Source organism: Protopterus annectens, chromosome 3.part1 (genome assembly GCF_019279795.1).
Source record: "Protopterus annectens isolate FY-2018-M chromosome 3.part1, PAN1.0, whole genome shotgun sequence".
Taxonomy (NCBI): Eukaryota; Metazoa; Chordata; order Ceratodontiformes; family Protopteridae; genus Protopterus; species Protopterus annectens.
Genome location: NC_056732.1, coordinates 1,829,827,083 through 1,829,843,048, shown reverse-complemented (window position 1 = coordinate 1,829,843,048; position 15,966 = coordinate 1,829,827,083).

The following is a 15,966-nucleotide window of genomic DNA, read 5'->3' as shown; positions in this document are numbered from 1 at the left end:
AGAGATCTGGGAACACAGGTTGACAGCAACCTCTCTTTTGATCACCACATTGCCAAAGTGATCAGAAAGTCCTTCTGTGTGGCACATCTCATTACTAAGGGTTTTGCATCCAGGAAGAAAGAGGTCATTGCCTCCCTGTACTCTTCCCTCATTAGGCCAATCATTGAGTACAATGCCCCATTTGGCATGTAGCTCACTAGACACCTGCAACAACTGGTGAGGCCGCAAAAGTACCTCACAAAGAGGATCCTTGCTCTTAAACACTTGCCCTATATGGACAGACTCAAAAAAACTCCAACTATTCTCTGTCTCATATCGCCTACTTAGAGGCAATCTCTGCTTGACTTACAAAGCCATGTCTGACCCAGCTCTGTTAGAAATGCTACATCTAAAGAAATCCCAATCCCTCCACACCACATGCTCCAAAGACCTCAACCTCATTACCACAAATAACAGAACATACTGGAGGGACAGGTTCATAACCCAGAGACTGCCCGTGCTATGGAATAGACTTCCTATACATGTCAAGCAGAGCACCTCACTGGGCCTCTTCAAGAGAAATCTTGATGAATGAATAGGAAATAGAAACCTCACCTCAGGGATAACTCCAGTGGCTATACTCAACAGAGGCACTGGGAACTAAGGTCAGGTGGCACAATGCTAGGGTAATCCTATGGGCTAGGTTAGTAAAGGCCCCAGGACCATTAGCCTAGTACACACCTATGAACCTATGAACAAAGGTGTAAATTTAGTATTCCCATTTTTAATAACCATTTATTTTACACAATTTCAAAGATGCTGCTTCTCTAGTCATTTTCATATAAAAGGTATAACTTGTACCATCTAATCCACAGTGTTTTCATTTACTTCTTTCATTATTGCTTTTAATTCCACTAATTTCACTTTCTTAAAAATAGTTGAGGTTTTATCTTTCACGTTTGATTTAATTCTTTGCTGTCCTTACTCTATTAAGTTTTAATGCAAACTCCACTGTAGTTGTAACCTGCTTATGTATAAAATATTTTTCCTGCATTCACTTCAGTCTTTCTCATTCTGCCTTACATATATTAAATGTTTTTGCCAATAAAAGCATAATCCTTTCCTTTTTGTGTGTTAAGTAATACTGCTGCCCATAGAGCACGACTGTCACCTTTTCCTTATTACATTTGTGTTTCCATTGTCTTCTTTAGACTGTCTAATATTTTGTCTTACATCATATAATAATAATATTCCTCAACTAACCTTTCTTGTTTGTATTTTAATGTCACACCATCTCTGCTACTATATACAGTCCTGTATTTCATTTTCTATGATATTATCCAATTTCTGCTTGAATAATAAAAAGATGCATAAAGATTTTGCCATAGTTTCACCTTTTCAGGTTGGGTGTACAATGATCCTGCCATAAATGTAACATTTCCATCTTCATTCCAAATTATGTGCCATATAGCTACCTCAGTTTGTTTATGACTTTACTTTCCTTTGAACAGCCTCCTTATTTCCAAAAGTAACCAAAGTTACGAGACGATCTTTGAAACCTGCTACCTTTTAGCCTAGTTTTAGTTCCTGTAAAGCCTCTGGAAAAAAATTAAATCAGTTTTAATCTTAAATACCCCATCAGTACAAGTATGTCTATCCTGTCACATTAACAATTATCCATATTTTAGTAAGTTTTTTAAATTGCTAACATCCTTTGCTATCTTAAACTTCATCTTTTTTTTTTCAAATTGCAGTTAAAATATCCAATGCTTACAAATTCACTAATGTATCAGTTATAGAAAGCTGTCTCCTTTAAGGACATCTCTTTGTTTATATTCACTAATGTATCAGTTATAGCAAGCTGTGTCCTGTAAGGACATCTCTTTGTTTATATTCACTAATGTATAAGTTAAAGAACGCTGTGTCTTTAAGGAGATCTTTTTGTTTATATTCACTAATGTATCAGTTATAGCAAGCTGTGAAGGACATCTCTGTGTTTATATTCACTATTGTATCAGTTATAGAAAGCTGTGTCCTTTAAGGACATCTGTGTTTATATTCACTAATGTATCAGTTAAAGAACGCTGTGTCTTTAAGGAGATCTTTTTGTTTATATTCACTAATGTATCAGTTATAGAAAGCTGTGTCCTTTAAGGACATCTCTCTGTTTATATTCACTAATGTATCAGTTAAAGAAAGCTGTGTCCTTTAAGGACATCTCTTTGTTTATATTCACTAATGTATCAGTTATAGAAAGCTGTGTCTTTTAAGGACATCTCTTTGTTTATATTCACTAATGTATCAGGTAAAGAAAGCTGTGTCCTTTAAGGACATCTCTTTGTTTATATTCACTAATGTAACTGTTATAGGAAGCGGTGTCCTTTAAGGACATCTCTTTGTTTATATTCACTAATGTATCAGTTATAGGAAGTTGTGTCCTTTTAAGGACATCTCTTTGTTTGTATTCACTAAATTACCAGTTACAGAAAGCTGTGTCCTTTAAGGGCATCTCTTTGATTATATTCATTAATGTATCATTTATAGAAAGGTGTGTCCTTTAAGGACATCTCTTTGTTTATATTCACTAATGTATCAGTTATAGGAATTTGAGTCCTTTAAGGACATCTCTTTGTTTATATTCACTAATGTATCAGTTATAGAAAGCTGTGTCCTTTAAGGACATCTCCTTGTTTATATTCACTAATGTATCACTTACAGGAAGCTGTGTCCTTTAAGGACATCTCTTTTGTTTATATTCACTAATGTATCAGGTAAAGAAAGCTGTGTCCTTTAAGGACATCTCTTTGTTTATATTCACTAATGTATCAGTTATAGGAAGCGGTGTCCTTTAAGGACATCTCTTTGTTTATATTCACTAATGTATCAGTTATTGAAAGCTGTGTCCTTTAAGGACATCTCTTTGTTTATTTTCACTAATGTATCAGTTACTGGAAGCTGTGTTCTTTAAGGACATCTCTTTGTTTATCTTTACTAACATATCAGTTATAGAAAGCTCTGTCCTTTAAGGACATCTCTTTGTTTATATTCACTAATGTGTCAGTTATAGAAAGCTGTGTCCTTTAAGGACATCTCTCTGTTTATATTCACTAATGTGTCAGTTATAGAAAGCTGTGTCCTTTAAGGACATCTCTCTATTTATATTCACTAATGCGTCATTTATAGAAAGCTGTGTCCTTTAAGGACATCTCTCTGTTTATATTCACTAATGTATCAGTTATAGGAAGCTGTGTCCTTTAAGGACATCTCTCTGTTTATATTCACTAATGTATCAGTTATAGGAAGCTGTGTCCTTTAAGGACATCTCTTTGTTTATATTCACTAACGTATCAGTTATAGAAAGCTGTGTCCTTTCAGGACATCTCTTTGTTTATATTCACTAATGTATCAGTTATAGAAAGCTGTGTCCATTCAGGACATCTCTTTATTTATATTCACTAATGTATCAGTTATAGAAAGCTGTGTCCTTTCAGGACATCTCTTTGTTTATATTCACTAATGTATCAGTTATAGGAAGCTGTGTCCTTTTAAGGACGTCTCTTTGTTTGTATTCACTAATGTATCAGTTATAGCAAGCTGTGTCCTTTAAGGACATCTCTTTGTTTATATTCACTAATGTATCAGTTATAGCAAGCTGTGTCCTTTAAGGACATCTCTTTCTTTATATTCACTAATGTACAAGTTATAGGAAGCTGTGTACTTTAAGGACATCTCTTTGTTTATATTCACTAATGTATCAGTTATAGGAAGCTGTGTACTTTAAGGACATCTCTTTGTTTATATTCACTAATGTATCAGTTATAGAAAGCTGTGTCCTTTAAGGACAACTCTTTGTTTATATTCACTAAAGTATCAGTTATAGGAAGCTGTGTCCTTTAAGGACATCTCTGTTTATATTCACTAATGTATCAGTTATAGAAAGCTGTGTCCTTTAAGGACATCTCTTTGTTTATATTCACTAATGTATCAGTTATAGGAAGCTGTGTCCTTTAAAGCCATCTCTTTTTATTCACTAATGTATCAGTAATAGAAAGCTGTGTACGTTAAGGACATCCCTTTGTTTATATTCACTAATGTTTCAGTTAAAGAAAGCTGTGTTCTTTAAGGACATCTCTGTTTATATTCACTAATGTAAACTAATAGTTTGTTCCAGTGATCAGATTTTGCTGATCCCTGGGCTTTGTCTTAGTTCCTGTGTTTCTCCATTTTCCTTGTTTGGTCAAGGGGTAGTTTCTTTACTCACTAGTGGGAGTAGGGAGAACTGAGCTGCCTGTTTGGCCTCAGAGGAGTGGTTTAAGGCAGTAACTTGTAGTTTATTGGCCATTTTGGGTCATTTCCTGTCTTTTCCAGCCCCCTGCTATAAAGCACGCTTTAGCGCGATTTAGCGCAATTTAGCGCGGAGTTGCCACTGGTTTAAACTATTCGGGCTACCTAAAGTCCACTCTTCAAATTTTCCCTTAAAACTACCTTCCTCAAACTATACTACTGATCTAATCAGCGTATCCTATAACTAAAAAGATCATCTCTACTTGACTCCAAGTAGACTATTCTCTATCTGTTTAACCTAGCACTTGATCCTACAGTACTTATTACCTTGATACGGCACTCTTATAGATAGCACCCCAAAAAGGCAAACCCCCATTTCTCGGTCACCCACGTCCCCCGGAATCTCTTTTTAAGTTTTTTTGTCTAGTCCTTCTAGCATGTTGAGGGATCAGTTGCTAGTGTCCTCTCCTGCTCAGCTGGTGAACCTGGGAATATTGAGGCAATGTTACAATTGCCTCATGTACACAGACAACCCTCTCCTCCTCCCACAAAACACAAATACATGCGAGAGATGCAACTATACGGCCAAACTGGAGGCTGAGCTCTCTCAACATAGGACTGGCAAGACCAGTCAGGAGGAAAAGGTTACCACACACACTATAGACCCAGTCTCACATAGTACCATCACAACCTCAAATCATACACATAAACACACAAAGACATACTTGGAGGCTCTGATCAAAAATCTACCAAAACAGCAGAGGCCACCAAAGCAGACACCCAAACAACCACCACCTCAGAACACAACAACTGCAACACATAGACCTCACAGTCAGAGTGTCAAACAGTCACAGCCCTTAAGGCCAAACACAATGCCAGACACACTAGTCATTGGTGACTCCATAGTCAGACACACTGACGTCCCGCTCACCAGACTGAGTAAGGAGAAGGTCACAGTAAGCTGCCTGTCGGGTGCTAGAATCCGCCACATAACGCAAGCACTCAGGTCTCTCAACAGCAGGTACAAATATGACTCAGTCATTGTCCACGCTGGTGTAAGCGACCTGAGGCGTACCTCCTTGGACTACATGAAAAGAGACATTGAGGAGCTCTCTGATTATGTAGCCCAGGCAGGTATGACCCTGACCTTGAGCAGTATCCTACCTTCACCAAGAATGATGCCACAATACAGAGATAAGATGATCAGCTTTAACAATTGGCTTAAACTCTGGTGTCATTCAAAGGGGATCCAATGTCTGTCTGCCTGGGATGACATGCTGGACAAGCCACGCTGCTTCGCAAGGCGGCTTGCACCTGTCACCCTGGGATTCGGATATTGGCAAAGGCTCTTGCCACCCCATAGTGCCTTTTTAGGCAAGGCTCAAATTCTAAACCTACCACCCTAGAACACAAAAAGGAAAAAACTAAGGGTAATGCTGCTAAATGCCAGAAGTCTAAATCTCAAAATGCACTTTTCGAGGCCCTTCTCAGTATGGAGAACATCGATGTCTGTGCTGTGACAGAAACCTGGTTCAAGGCTCCTGAGAGCACCCCAGCACTATCAGGTTATACCTCATATCATGCGTTCGGCCCCAAAATCTGGACAATACCAAGGAGGTGGGGTATCCATATTCATCAAGGACACCCACACCTCAAGACTGGTGGCAACGCACGATGCATCGGAGACCATCCAGGTGCAATTAACCATAGGCAAGACTGCTCTGCAAATTGTAGCATGTTACAGGCCACCCTCACAAACTCAGGAACCTCACATGGCCTTCCTGAAAACACTAGAGGGATAAATGTATCACCAAACACCATCATACTAGGTGACTTCAATTACCCTAATATAGACTGGGTACACTACTCAAGCCCAAACACCCTAGCCCAAAAGTTCCTGGAATTCATAAACTCAAATGCCATGGAACAACTAGTCACCATCCCCACAAGAGGAAAAAACATACTTGATCTCATCATCACGAACATGGGAGCACAATGTTCAACACCGAAGTATACCCTCACTGGTGAGATCAGATCACAAACTAATCTTGCTGGAGGTCCTCATCCCACCCCACCTGAAATAAAAAGACCACAGTAAAGAACTTCAAAGCCGACTTCACACTTCTAAAGACTAGTGTGGTCTCCTTTAAGGCCCCCGAGCCGGAGGAAAACAGTATTCAAGCCGCTGAATCACTTACAAATGCCTTCTACCAGCACCTGCAGGACTGCATGGATAAGGCAATCCCAAGCAAAAGACTCTTTGTACCAAAGGCAAGCGTCCAGTCTGGTGGACCCCAGCCATAAACAAACTCTACAACAAAGGAGGAAGCTACTACAAGATAGAGCAAAATCCTTAAAAGGTAAGACACCCTTGATCACTATAAGTAAAAACTAAGAGCTCTCATAAAATCATCCAAAGCAAATTTTGAGAGAAAAATAGCTAAAGACTCAAAAGACAATCATAAGGCCTTCTTTAGCTATGTTAGAAACCTGGGAGGAAACTCCCAGATATGTTCAGAACTAGTTCAAAATGATGTGAAGATTACTGATCCTACAGACATTGCCAACATACTGGCTGACAGGTTCAGTGCAAACTTCTCCCCTCCCCAAAGGTGAGATATCTATACCAAGCGATTGCAGTCCCCCAAACATCTCCAACGCCCAAGTGAAAACTGCTCTCGCCAAAGCAAAAAACACAGCATCCATGGGACCTGATGGTGTCCCCGGCTGTGTGCTCCACGAACTCAACGAGGAATTAAACCCACAGCTAGGACAGCTGTTTAATCATAGTCTTACCTCTGGATGCACCCAGGGTGGCACTGCAACCGTGGTCCCACTTCACAAAGGCGGTGCCTCCACCGACCCTGGAAATTACCGGCCCATTAGCTTGACAAGCCTTATCTGCAAAGCCATGGAGAGGATCATAATAATAAAGACATAGGGAATTTGCAGACTTTGGATCCATCCCAGTTTGGCTTTGTCAAAGGCAGATCATGCCTTCTAAACTTGGTTGACTTTTTCGAAACAGTCACCAAAGCCATCGATGAGGGAAAGGCAGTCCATACAGCCTACCTCGATCTGGCGAAGGCCTTCGATACAATACCCCACTCGGGTATCATTGAAAAACTCATCAGCTTAAATGTTAACCCATATATCACAAGATGGGTTGCAAACTGGCTGAGTGACAGAACCCACAGGGTCAGAGTTGCTGGCGCCATGTCAGACTGAAAGCCTGTCAGAAGTGGAGTACCACAGGGCTCAGTCCTGGGCCCACTCTTGTTTGGCATCTACTTTTCAAGTACAAGCAAACACAGGAGGGTTATGGCTGACAAAGTTTGCAGATGACTGCAAACTGGGCCATAGTAGAAAACACATCTTACCCAGATATCCTTCATATGGGCCTCACAGAAGCGGATAACTGGTTCCAGAGCCATGGCCTAAAGTTAAATTCCAAAAACTGCATAGTCATACCCTTGGAAAAACAAGGTTACCCCTAGCTACCAAATAGGTGGCAATCCACTGAGCACAGAAGAAGTTATCAGGGACCTGGGACTCAGGTTGATAGTAGTCTGTCATTCGACACCCATGTAGCCAAAGTAGTTAGGAAGACCTTCTACATTGCCCACCTTATCATGAAGGGATTCTCATCTAGATCAAGGGAGGTCATAGTCTCCCTGTACTCATCACTCATCAGACCAATGATTGAGTACAATGCCCCATTCGAATGTATCTGACCCGACACTTGCAGCAGCTTGAGAGGCCACAAAAGTTCCTCACCAAAAGGATAAAGGGTCTCAAACATCTGTCCTATGCTGCCCGACTGAAAGAACTCCAGCTCTATTCAGTAAACCGCTTGCTCAGAGGTGACCTTTGCCTAACATACAAGGCCATGTCAAACCCAGATTTGATGAATATGCTTCACCTCAAAAATCTAGATCCGTCAGAGACACAAGGCGGGAGACTTAAACCTTGACACGGCTATTAATAGGACGTGCTGGAGGGATAGATTCATCACCCAAAGACTCCCTATGCTGTGGAACAAAATCCCGGTATATGTGAGGCAGAGCACCTCGCTGGCCTTGTTCAAGAGAAATCTTGACCAATGGATGGGAGATCGCAGATATACCCCAGGGATTACCTCAGTGTCACTGCTCGACAGAGGCACAGCAAAATAATGGGTATAGTTCCCCATACTAAAGGGGTGGCGTAAGCCACAAAACTATGGGCTAGGCTTGTAAATGCCCTCGGGCAGATAGCCTAGTATGAACCTATGAACCTATGAACCTATGAATCAGTTATAGGAAGCTGTCTCCTTTAAGGACATCTCTTTGTTTATATTCACTAATGTATCACTCACAGGAAGCTGTGTCCTTTAAGTACATCACTTTGTTTATATTCACTAATGTATCAGTTGCAAAAAGCTATGTCTTTAAGGACATCTCTTTATTTATATTAACTAATGTATCAGTTATAGAAAGTTGTGTCCTTTAAGGACATCTCTTTGTTTATATTCACTAGTGTATCAGTTATAGGAAGCTGTGTCCTTTAAGGACATCTCTTTGTTTATATTCACTAATGTATCGGTTATAGAAAGCTGTGTCCTTTAAGGACATCTCTTTGCTTATATTCACTAATGTATCAGTTATAGGAAGCTGGGTCCTTTAAGGACATCTCTTTGTTTATATTCACTAATGTATCAGTTATAGGAAGTTGTGTCCTTTAAGGACATCTCTTTGTTTATATTCACTAATGTATCAGTTATAGAAAGCTGTGTCCTTTAAGGACATCTCTTTGTTTATATTCACTAATGTATCAGTTATAGAAAGCTGTGTCCTTTAAGGACATCTCTTTGTTTATATTCACTAATGTATCAGTTATAGGAAGCTGTGTCCTTTAAGGACATCTCTTTGTTTATATTCACTAATGTATCAGTTATAGAAAGCTGTGTCCTTTAAGGACATCTCTTTGTTTATATTCACTAATGTATCAGTTATAGGAAGCTGTGTCCTTTAAGGACATCTCTTTGTTTATATTCACTAATGTATCAGTTATAGAAAGCTGTGTCCTTTAAGGACATCTCTTTGTTTATATTCACTAATGTATCAGTTATAGAAAGCTGTGTCCTTTAAGGACATCTCTTTGTTTATATTCACTAATGTATCAGTTATAGGAAGCTGTGTCCTTTAAGGACATCTCTTTGTTTATATTCACTAATGTATCAGTTATAGGAAGCTGTGTCCTTTAAGGACATCTCTTTGTTTATATTCACTAATGTATCAGTTATAGAAAGCTGTGTCCTTTAAGGACATCTCTTTGTTTATATTCACTAATGTATCAGTTATAGGAAGCTGTGTCCTTTAAGGACATCTCTTTGTTTATATTCACTAATGTATCAGTTATAGAAAGCTGTGTCCTTTAAGGACATCTCTTTGTTTATATTCACTAATGTATCAGTTATAGGAAGCTGTGTCCTTTAAGGACATCTCTTTGTTTATATTCACTAATGTATCAGTTATAGGAAGCTGTGTCCTTTAAGGACATCTCTTTGTTTATATTCACTAATGTATCAGTTATAGAAAGCTGTGTCCTTTAAGGACATCTCTTTGTTTATATTCACTAATGTATCAGTTATAGGAAGCTGTGTCCTTTAAGGACATCTCTTTGTTTATATTCACTAATGTATCAGTTATAGGAAGCTGTGTCCTTTAAGGACATCTCTTTGTTTATATTCACTAATGTATCAGTTATAGAAAGCTGTGTCCTTTAAGGACATCTCTTTGTTTATATTCACTAATGTATCAGTTATAGAAAGCTGTGTCCTTTAAGGACATCTCTTTGTTTATATTCACTAATGTATCAGTTATAGGAAGCTGTGTCCTTTAAGGACATCTCTTTGTTTATATTCACTAATGTATCAGTTATAGGAAGCTGTGTCCTTTAAGGACATCTCTTTGTTTATATTCACTAATGTATCAGTTATAGGAAGCTGTGTCCTTTAAGGACATCTCTTTGTTTATATTCACTAATGTATCAGTTATAGGAAGCTGTGTCCTTTAAGGACATCTCTTTGTTTATATTCACTAATGTATCAGTTATAGGAAGCTGTGTCCTTTAAGGACATCTCTTTGTTTATATTCACTAATGTATCAGTTATAGAAAGCTGTGTCCTTTAAGGACATCTCTTTGTTTATATTCACTAATGTATCAGTTATAGGAAGCTGTGTCCTTTAAGGACATCTCTTTGTTTATATTCACTAATGTATCAGTTATAGAAAGCTGTGTCCTTTAAGGACATCTCTTTGTTTATATTCACTAATGTATCAGTTATAGGAAGCTGTGTCCTTTAAGGACATCTCTTTGTTTATATTCACTAATGTATCAGTTATAGGAAGCTGTGTCCTTTAAGGACATCTCTTTTGTTTATATTCACTAATGTATCGGTTAAAAAAAGCTGTGTCCTTTAAGGACATCTCTTTGTTTATATTCACTAATGTATCAGTTATAGGAAGCTGTGTCCTTTAAGGACATCTCTTTGTTTATATTCACTAATGTATCAGTTATAGGAAGCTGTGTCCTTTAAGGACATCTCTTTGTTTATATTCACTAATGTATCAGTTATAGGAAGCTGTGTCCTTTAAGGACATCTCTTTGTTTATATTCACTAATGTATCAGTTATAGGAAGCTGTGTCCTTTAAGGACATCTCTTTGTTTATATTCACTAATGTATCAGTTATAGGAAGCTGTGTCCTTTAAGGACATCTCTTTGTTTATATTCACTAATGTATCAGTTATAGAAAGCTGTGTCCTTTAAGGACATCTCTTTGTTTATATTCACTAATGTATCAGTTATAGGAAGCTGTGTCCTTTAAGGACATCTCTTTGTTTATATTCACTAATGTATCAGTTATAGGAAGCTGTGTCCTTTAAGGACATCTCTTTGTTTATATTCACTAATGTATCAGTTATAGAAAGCTGTGTCCTTTAAGGACATCTCTTTGTTTATATTCACTAATGTATCAGTTATAGAAAGCTGTGTCCTTTAAGGACATCTCTTTGTTTATATTCACTAATGTATCAGTTATAGGAAGCTGTGTCCTTTAAGGACATCTCTTTGTTTATATTCACTAATGTATCAGTTATAGAAAGCTGTGTCCTTTAAGGACATCTCTTTGTTTATATTCACTAATGTATCAGTTATAGGAAGCTGTGTCCTTTAAGGACATCTCTTTGTTTATATTCACTAATGTATCAGTTATAGGAAGCTGTGTCCTTTAAGGACATCTCTTTGTTTATATTCACTAATGTATCAGTTATAGAAAGCTGTGTCCTTTAAGGACATCTCTTTGTTTATATTCACTAATGTATCAGTTATAGAAAGCTGTGTCCTTTAAGGACATCTCTTTGTTTATATTCACTAATGTATCAGTTATAGGAAGCTGTGTCCTTTAAGGACATCTCTTTGTTTATATTCACTAATGTATCAGTTATAGGAAGCTGTGTCCTTTAAGGACATCTCTTTGTTTATATTCACTAATGTATCAGTTATAGGAAGCTGTGTCCTTTAAGGACATCTCTTTGTTTATATTCACTAATGTATCAGTTATAGGAAGCTGTGTCCTTTAAGGACATCTCTTTGTTTATATTCACTAATGTATCAGTTATAGGAAGCTGTGTCCTTTAAGGACATCTCTTTGTTTATATTCACTAATGTATCAGTTATAGGAAGCTGTGTCCTTTAAGGACATCTCTTTGTTTATATTCACTAATGTATCAGTTATAGGAAGCTGTGTCCTTTAAGGACATCTCTTTGTTTATATTCACTAATGTATCAGTTATAGGAAGCTGTGTCCTTTAAGGACATCTCTTTGTTTATATTCACTAATGTATCAGTTATAGGAAGCTGTGTCCTTTAAGGACATCTCTTTGTTTATATTCACTAATGTATCAGTTATAGGAAGCTGTGTCCTTTAAGGACATCTCTTTGTTTATATTCACTAATGTATCAGTTATAGGAAGCTGTGTCCTTTAAGGACATCTCTTTGTTTATATTCACTAATGTATCAGTTATAGGAAGCTGTGTCCTTTAAGGACATCTCTTTGTTTATATTCACTAATGTATCAGTTATAGGAAGCTGTGTCCTTTAAGGACATCTCTTTGTTTATATTCACTAATGTATCAGTTATAGGAAGCTGTGTCCTTTAAGGACATCTCTTTGTTTATATTCACTAATGTATCAGTTATAGGAAGCTGTGTCCTTTAAGGACATCTCTTTGTTTATATTCACTAATGTATCAGTTATAGGAAGCTGTGTCCTTTAAGGACATCTCTTTGTTTATATTCACTAATGTATCAGTTATAGGAAGCTGTGTCCTTTAAGGACATCTCTTTGTTTATATTCACTAATGTATCAGTTATAGGAAGCTGTGTCCTTTAAGGACATCTCTTTGTTTATATTCACTAATGTATCAGTTATAGAAAGCTGTGTCCTTTAAGGACATCTCTTTGTTTATATTCACTAATGTATCAGTTATAGGAAGCTGTGTCCTTTAAGGACATCTCTTTGTTTATATTCACTAATGTATCAGTTATAGGAAGCTGTGTCCTTTAAGGACATCTCCTTGTTTATATTCACTAATGTATCAGTTATGGGAAGCTGTGTCCTTTAAGGACATCTCTTTGTTTATATTCACTAATGTATCACTTATAGGAAGCTGTGTCCTTTAAGGACATCTCTTTGTTTATATTCACTAATGTGTCACTTATATGAAGCTGTGTCCTTTAAGGACATCTCTTTGTTTATATTCACTAATGTATCAGTTATAGGAAGCTGTGTCCTTTAAGGACATCTCTTTGTTTATATTCACTAATGTATCAGTTATAGGAAGCTGTGTCCTTTAAGGACATCTCTTTGTTTATATTCACTAATGTATCAGTTATAGGAAGCTGTGTCCTTTAAGGACATCTCTTTGTTTATATTCACTAATGTATCAGTTATAGGAAGCTGTGTCCTTTAAGGACATCTCTTTGTTTATATTCACTAATGTATCAGTTATAGGAAGCTGTGTCCTTTAAGGACATCTCTTTGTTTATATTCACTAATGTATCAGTTATAGGAAGCTGTGTCCTTTAAGGACATCTCTTTGTTTATATTCACTAATGTATCAGTTATAGGAAGCTGTGTCCTTTAAGGACATCTCTTTGTTTATATTCACTAATGTATCAGTTATAGGAAGCTGTGTCCTTTAAGGACATCTCTTTGTTTATATTCACTAATGTATCAGTTATAGAAAGCTGTGTCCTTTAAGGACATCTCTTTGTTTATATTCACTAATGTATCAGTTATAGGAAGCTGTGTCCTTTAAGGACATCTCTTTGTTTATATTCACTAATGTATCAGTTATAGGAAGCTGTGTCCTTTAAGGACATCTCTTTGTTTATATTCACTAATGTATCAGTTATGGGAAGCTGTGTCCTTTAAGGACATCTCTTTGTTTATATTCACTAATGTATCACTTATATGAAGCTGTGTCCTTTAAGGACATCTCTTTGTTTATATTCACTAATGTATCACTTATAGGAAGCTGTGTCCTTTAAGGACATCTCTTTGTTTATATTCACTAATGTATCAGTTATAGGAAGCTGTGTCCTTTAAGGACATCTCTTTGTTTATATTCACTAATGTATCAGTTATAGGAAGCTGTGTCCTTTAAGGACATCTCTTTGTTTATATTCACTAATGTATCAGTTATAGGAAGCTGTGTCCTTTAAGGACATCTCTTTGTTTATATTCACTAATGTATCAGTTATAGGAAGCTGTGTCCTTTAAGGACATCTCTTTGTTTATATTCACTAATGTATCAGTTATAGGAAGCTGTGTCCTTTAAGGACATCTCTTTGTTTATATTCACTAATGTATCAGTTATAGGAAGCTGTGTAGGACATCTCTTTGTTTATATTCACTACTGTATCAGTTATAGAAAGCTGTGTCCTTTAAGGACATCTCTTTGTTTATATTCACTAATGTATCAGTTATAGGAAGCTGTGTCCTTTAAGGACATCTCTTTGTTTATATTCACTAATGTATCAGTTATAGGAAGCTGTGTCCTTTAAGGACATCTCTTTGTTTATATTCACTAATGTATCAGTTATAGGAAGCTGTGTCCTTTAAGGACATCTCTTTGTTTATATTCACTAATGTATCAGTTATAGGAAGCTGTGTCCTTTAAGGACATCTCTTTGTTTATATTCACTAATGTATCAGTTATAGGAAGCTGTGTCCTTTAAGGACATCTCTTTGTTTATATTCACTAATGTATCAGTTATAGAAAGCTGTGTCCTTTAAGGACATCTCTTTGTTTATATTCACTAATGTATCAGTTATAGGAAGCTGTGTCCTTTAAGGACATCTCTTTGTTTATATTCACTAATGTATCAGTTATAGAAAGCTGTGTCCTTTAAGGACATCTCTTTGTTTATATTCACTAATGTATCAGTTATAGAAAGCTGTGTCCTTTAAGGACATCTCTTTGTTTATATTCACTAATGTATCAGTTATAGGAAGCTGTGTCCTTTAAGGACATCTCTTTGTTTATATTCACTAATGTATCAGTTATAGGAAGCTGTGTCCTTTAAGGACATCTCTTTGTTTATATTCACTAATGTATCAGTTATAGGAAGCTGTGTCCTTTAAGGACATCTCTTTGTTTATATTCACTAATGTATCAGTTATAGAAAGCTGTGTCCTTTAAGGACATCTCTTTGTTTATATTCACTAATGTATCAGTTATAGAAAGCTGTGTCCTTTAAGGACATCTCTTTGTTTATATTCACTAATGTATCAGTTATAGGAAGCTGTGTCCTTTAAGGACATCTCTTTGTTTATATTCACTAATGTATCAGTTATAGGAAGCTGTGTCCTTTAAGGACATCTCTTTGTTTATATTCACTAATGTATCAGTTATAGAAAGCTGTGTCCTTTAAGGACATCTCTTTGTTTATATTCACTAATGTATCAGTTATAGAAAGCTGTGTCCTTTAAGGACATCTCTTTGTTTATATTCACTAATGTATCAGTTATAGAAAGCTGTGTCCTTTAAGGACATCTCTTTGTTTATATTCACTAATGTATCAGTTATAGGAAGCTGTGTCCTTTAAGGACATCTCTTTGTTTATATTCACTAATGTATCAGTTAAACAAAGCGGTGTCCTTTAAGGACATCTCTTTGTTTATATTCACTAATGTATCAGTTATAGGAAGCTGTGTCCTTTAAGGACATCTCTTTGTTTATATTCACTAATGTATCAGTTATAGAAAGCTGTGTCCTTTAAGGACATCTCTTTGTTTATATTCACTAATGTATCAGTTATAGGAAGCTGTGTCCTTTAAGGACATCTCTTTGTTTATATTCACTAATGTATCAGTTATAGAAAGCTGTGTCCTTTAAGGACATCTCTTTGTTTATATTCACTAATGTATCAGTTATAGGAAGCTGTGTCCTTTAAGGACATCTCTTTGTTTATATTCACTAATGTATCAGTTATAGAAAGCTGTGTCCTTTAAGGACATCTCTTTGTTTATATTCACTAATGTATCAGTTATAGAAAGCTGTGTCCTTTAAGGACATCTCTTTGTTTATATTCACTAATGTATCAGTTATAGGAAGCTGTGTCCTTTAAGGACATCTCTTTGTTTATATTCACT